At 32.4% G+C, this 6,882-nt stretch overlaps 1 pseudogene; it reads right to left on the reverse strand.

Annotated features, from left to right (window-relative positions):
* Positions 1-235: 235 nt before the first annotated feature.
* LOC107499181 lies at positions 236-1,052 on the reverse strand (annotated as a pseudogene).
* Between the last annotated feature and the right edge of the window lie 5,830 nt (positions 1,053-6,882).

Genomic DNA, 6,882 nt, shown 5'->3' on the forward strand with positions numbered 1-6,882 from the left:
TCTGTTAAAAATATGTTCTTTTAAAGAATCTAGTTTAAATATCTTATGCTTTTCTTTAGAGATTTTCTCTGTGGAAGAAGTACTCTTTGATGGACAGTACTCAGAAAACTGACCACACCCAGATCATACAGATATGTACAATCTAGGCTTCTCCAAGGGAGACCAGCTCCAACTTGTGAAGAATACCCAGTTCAGAATTTAGCAATAAGATGGTAACTTATGATCATAGTAATCATTATAAAAAATTAACAACTTTAGGTACATGTGTTTGGGGTTGCTTTGGTTTAGGCACATCCAAAATTTCTTCATAATCCACACTCATTTCCTTTGCCCAGTGACCAACTCTAACCATTCCATCTGAACTCTGACTTTGAGGACGATGTTTCTTAAAATAATCCATGGAACCACAAAGTCTGCAGCCACCACCATCATCAGAATAGAGTCCTTTGGGATTATCAGGACAAGCTCTGGACAGGTGCTCCATTTCCCCACAAACAAAACATCTCACAAAAGGAAATTCACCAAGAGCTGGGTCTACTTTAGCTTTGCATTTGGTTATTTCATGCTCTGTAGATCCACACCGGTAACATATTCCAGCGTGCATGTCTTGATTCTCAAGGGTGGCTGGGAAACCTGCAATCCCATGGCCAGATTGTCTACAATGGAAACAGATCATTGCATTTTTCTTTGCCGCTTGTCTTTTAAATTGTCTTCCTTCCCTATGACTATCTTTCTTTAACTGAAATTTCTTCCCTTGCTTCCTGACTGTCTGTTGCTATCATCTTCTCATTGTGAACCGTCTGTGAGTTTTGCCTTAGGTACTCCATGAATCCATTCATCTTCATTTAAGTACTATTTTTTCCTTTTTGTTCTTTTTGTGTTTTGCTTGGGGGGCATCATTTTTTAGGGACAGCCTATTGGCTTCCAGTCATTAACTCTTTGGTCAGTTTTGGCTTTTTTCCTTAAAGGACCCCTTTTTTCATATCCTCTCATGAAGTTGCAGGCAAAGGTCTTTTATTATGTGTGGTAGTAACTCATGACCACCTGGTCATGGTTGTATCAGAGTTGCTGTATCAATCTGGGGGGCGTGAGACACCATCTGACAGCCACACGTAGCTCCTTACCACACGTGAATCCTCCAGAGCAGCAGAGTTAGCATGCCCCGGAGCCAGTCCCCCCAGCAGCCACGGCAACCACAGTTTGTTTTCATTTTTGCCAATCTTTGCCAAATTTAATTTACATGTATCTTATTATGAATGAGGTAGAATATCTTTGCATATAATTAAAGTATATTTGTTTATTTTCTGAAATTTGTATATTCAATTTCTTTGTTAATTTTTCCTTTGCATTTCAATTTAATTCTAATGGATTTATTTGTACAAACTACTTATGCACAAGGAAATTTACCTCTTATGTAATACAAATTGCAAGAAGCAGCCTCAATGTCAAAAACTGAATTATTAGTCCCAACTTTTCATTTCTGTTTAATAGTATTATACATCAAAGCCTTGACCTTTGTTGTGTTATGAGACAATATATTTCTCTATCTCTTGACTTTGTCCTTGTCAATGTCTTATTTTGCACAAGGGTGAGTTCACTGATGTGACGGGAGTGGAGATTTTAGACTTAAAGACTGGTCTTAAATTCTGGTATTTTGTGATCCACGATTAGAAGAGGTTCCCATCAGTTAACATTGTCCTTTTATCCTGGCCACCACAATAAATGCTTGCAAAGATCTGAAAGCAACCACAGCCAGCATCCAAGCACAGTTAGTGCTGTAGGCTGAAGCAGAGATCCCCAGCAACCCAATCTGGATTAATTCAGATGCAACCTGAGGCTGTGTGAGCGTGAGTATAAATACTTACTGCAGTGAACCTCTGAGATTTGGAGGTAGTTACACAGCAACAGACAACACAAATATTAAATAGTCATGTGTCTCTAATTGTCATGTTCTTTTTTCTAAAAAAGATATATTTTTTAAAAAATTAGATGGCTTGAATTTATTAATCACTTCGATATATACGTTCTGGGATTTGTATGCTGTTGAGAAAGGTCTAACCACTAAAAAAGTGAATTAAAATGAAAAATTCTGTATTTATTTTATTGCATTTTAATAGTATTTTTACATGTAATTATTTGATATCTTTAGAATTTATTTTAATATAAAGAGTAGAGTAAGAATTAAAATACATTTTCAACTCAAATATTGCCATGCTATTTATTTAATAAACTATGTTTTCTTTACTGATATAAAAAGGTTTCTCTAAATATATTGAATTTCTCAATGTATAATAGTACATTTCTGAAATTTCTTGACTGCACATATATATACATATGTATATGTATATATATGTATATATATATATGTACAGTCAGAAAACTAACTCTTTAATCATTTCTTTAATATTTGTTGGATCCAATACATTTCATAGCCTTCATTCTGAGAAGTATTCTTATATATTTTGCCAACAAAATAATATTAGTATTTCGAAAAAGATTTTAATTGACATTTTTATTGGAATTACCTAAAATGTAGAGATTGATTTAGGGACAAATAATTCTCTTTAGAATATACTTAGTCTTCATTTTCAAGTATATAATATAATTTTACTTATTACTCTTTAATGTTCCTCAAGAACGTTTTTAAAAGTTTCTTGATGTCTATTCTTTAATTGTATCAACATTGTCTTATCTTGTTCGTCTACATAGAAGATACATAAATTTTGTATCCAGCCATTAAGTGAGTTATATTTTAATCTGAGATTTATTCTTATCTTTTCTTGTTTATCATAGTATTCTAAGTGAAATATAACATCTTAAAGTAACTATAAGGTTTTCTTTTTTAACATTTTCTTTCTGATTTAAAAAAAAATTATTGTTAAATAATTGGAGATTCACGTGCAACCCTAAAAAAAAATACAAAAAAAACCCTTTACCCAGTTTCCTCAAATGGTAATATCTTGCAAAAACACAACAATGTATAACACAATATCACAACCAGAATATTGATATTGATACAAACTACCTAAGAGTTCTATCTCATAAGGATTGTAACTGTTTCCCTTTTATAGCCACACCTCCACCCTCTCCTTAACTCTGCTGAGGCAGTCTTTCCCCCATTTCTGTACTTTTGTTATTTCAAGAATATTATAGAAAATAAATAGAATCGTAGAGTATAAAATCTTTTTGTGATTGGCTTTTTCACTCGGCATAATTTTATAGAGATCCATCCAGGTTGTTATGTGTATCAATAGTCTATACATTTATATTGGTGAGTACGATTCTATGGCATAAATATACCACAGTTTGTTTAATCATTCAACCATTGACAACTGAATCGATTCTAGTTTATGATTATTATGAATAAAATTTCTATGAACATTTCTGGACAGGTTTTTGTCTTTACTTCTCTGAGATGAATTCCTAGGAGTGCAATTGTAGAGTGGCATATTTAGTGTTTTTAGAAGTAGGAGTACTGTTTCCCAGAGTGTATAGAAATATTTTACATGTTCACCAGCAATGTATAAGTGACTCAGTTTCTCTCCATGCTCATTAACATTTGATGTTGTCGCCATTTTTAATTTTTTTTTTACTTTAGCCATTTCAATAGGTGTGTAGTGATATCTTATCATGATTTTAATTCACATTTCCCTAACAGCTAATGATGTCGAACATCTTTTCATGTTCTCATTTGCCATCTGTACATCTTCTTCAGTGAAATGTCTCTTCATGACTTTTACCTTGTTCTAATTGGATTGTTTGCTTTTTACTGAGTTTTGAGAGTTCTTTTCATATTTATTATATATTCTTTGTTAGATAAGTGGCTTGCAAATATTTTCTTCTGCCCAATAGCTCATTTTGTTATTATTTTTCCCTGCTGTCAAGTCTAAGAACTCCTTGTCTAGCCTGATATCATAGAGATTCCACTTGCCTTTTGCTCCTATGGTTGAAGATGGAAACAGTGTTATCTGTGGCATTTGGCTGGAGTAGAGCAGCTATTGCCTAAAGTTGTCTGTCTTGTTTAACTTCCCCTTTCTGTCCCTTTAAATAGAAAAAGCAAAGTTTTGTTGCGGATTTTTTTTTTTTTTGTCTGCACTCACTGAGTTTCCAGGTTGACAACTTTTCAGCTCCAAGTGGGAGAAATATGAGCCACAAAGAAAATCCAGGGAATTCATCACCACATCTTTCCTTGGGTGTCAACATGTCTAGCCAGTCTGCCTCCTCCCCTCCACCTTTCAGAATCTCTTTATGTTTATTTTATGTAGACTATCCAGGGTTTTTAGTTCTACTTAGCAGGAGAAATAAGTATATATAACCCACCTTCCTGAAAACAGAAGTCTCCACTCACATTTTTCTCTCTCATTTCTATTCTTATTTAACTGGATTAACCTGTGTATCCAGAACAAAATTTAATAACAATAATGATAATAAGATACTCATTATTATTCTTACTTTAAAGATAATGCTTTCATTAAAGTTCTATATGCTTTCATAACATTAAGAGAATGTTCATATAGAAATTTTTATTTTATCCATTAAAGAGATAGGGATTCATTTTATGTGATGTAAAAGTAATTATCTATTCTCATTTAATTAAAAGTTTTTATAAGAAATTAATGTTGCATTTTAAACTACCCATTGAATATACAATGAGATCTTAGCATTTTACTTTCATTCATTAATACGATGGATAAAATATTCTAACACCAAAGCCTCTTGACTCTATACCTTAAATCCTATGTGGTCATCCATGTTGAATCTGGATTCTATTGTAATATTTTATTTGGTATTTTTTAATTGACATTCAAAAGAATGATTCGTTGTGATTTTCTTTGTGCTCCTTTTGAGCTATTTTTGCTGTCAACAAAATCATTTCATTTTTTAAAAATTAAGGTGTTTTTTTTCTATTTTAATGCTTAATGATAGATAAAGTTGTGTTTAAAGTTTCTTTGTGTAAATATTGTATATTCTTGTTAAGTTTGTTCCTAAATATTTTATTAACTCCATTAACTGAAATATATTTTATTATCTTTCTTAAATAGTTGATAGAATATGCTTTTAAATTGTCTAGGCCTAATATTTATCTGGGAGTAGTTCTTGACAATTGTCTCTATTTCTTCTAGAGGTCAATCTGGTTACTTTATATTTTTCTAAGCTATGACCTTTTCAAAGTCACTTGAGTCAAGCTAACTTCCACATTTTTGTCAGTGAGAACTCAGACATACTTGTTGTGGTAAAGATAAAAATACTGTAGGTTATTCCTTCTGCTACTGTTGTTGTTGTAATTGTTATCGTTATTGTCATTATTATTCTATTATCTTCTACATCTATTAACTCCAGACTTTGATCTATGAAAAAAAAAATGCTCAGAAATTTATTCTAGCAGGACTGGATCTCTGAGAGGTTCTCATGGAACTCTTTCTATTCAAATGAATTTGTAAGATTACTTATATCTATCAGTGTCTAGATGTCTGTAACCTGTGTGTTCATTTGAGTGTGTGCACATTGTGTGGTATGATAGGACATGTATGTGTGTGATTGGATTGATATTTTTATCCTAAGTTCTGAAGAGGTAGAGTTTAATAATTATCTGATTTTAAAGAAAACCTTCTCAACCATCTTCTTTATCTTATGAATTTTTCATCTAAAATATGCCACAGCAAAGTCCTATTTAACCTTGGTATATTGATTAAGCACTATTGAAGAAAAAATGGATATACCTATTTCCTTGTAACTTCTATGAATCAGTTTTCATTTTCCAGGTCAAAAAAATTAAAAGTTTTCTTGCCAGATGTCAAGGATTCTTTAGGCCTATCATGCAAAGTTGCTCTTACAATGATATTTTTGTTTGTTTTCCTATCGTAATGTGTCTATTCATGTATCCAGAGTTATCTCATTGTGCCATAGTCTTTTGAAATTAAAAGTACTCCTTAAGCTTGTTCTCCTGTTTCTTTAAAATGATATAGGAATAGAGGAGATGATTGTAGAGATGTCAAAAACTTAAAAAAGAAAACATCAGAAAGCCAGAAGAACATTGACTGTATATTGATAATTAGGGAAGGGAAATGATTTAAAGTAAAACTAAATTTTGACAAATGCATAAAAGGAAGGATTACAGAATTTTGGATGAAAATATAAGCCTTAGGATCAGAGAGCTACAGCAGTAGTTATAAGGAAACATGGCAACTTATACCTGGACTGGTGGCGAGCAGGTATTCTGTGTTATTTGAATGATTATTAAATGAATTCCATACTAGACACATAGAGTTTGATGTGGAAATTTTCAGTAGTTGGTTAACCTGAAGCCTGTATGGCACTTTATGCTTACAAAGCACTTTTATATGTTGTTTCATTAATTCCCACAATAAATCCATAAAGTGAAATATCATTAAAGCCCTCTTACAGCAGAGGAAATGAGGCTTAGAAAAATTAAATTACTTTCTTAAATTTTCGTATTTAGTTTGAACCAGAGATGAGCTTGAAGCCCGAGTGTTGTTGAAACCAGAACTTGTTCTCTTTCATGTATGGCAGAGTGTTCCAAGTAGAAGCAGCTTTGGCTTCAGCGGTAGGTCATTTCAGACATATTTGAGGAACTCATAATGTTTGGAAAGACACAGATAATTTCAGAGCTAGTTAAAGATTGGAGCATATCACTATTAGTTGAGAGAAACTTGGGACACTGCACCTTTCTCACTGAAGTATCACTAACACAGGGGAAGCTCAATACATGTTTATTGAATGAATGATTTGACTAAAACTTGGAGTATCTTGGGAGAATATAGGCTTGTAAAATAAGATCACAGGAGATAAATGCCAAAATTATGGTAAAAGAAAAATGATCATTATTTAGCAACTAATTTAATGTGAGTTAATAATATTGGG

Source organism: Rousettus aegyptiacus, unplaced genomic scaffold, assembly GCF_014176215.1.
Source record: "Rousettus aegyptiacus isolate mRouAeg1 unplaced genomic scaffold, mRouAeg1.p scaffold_m13_p_11, whole genome shotgun sequence".
Classification (NCBI taxonomy): Eukaryota; Metazoa; Chordata; class Mammalia; order Chiroptera; family Pteropodidae; genus Rousettus; species Rousettus aegyptiacus.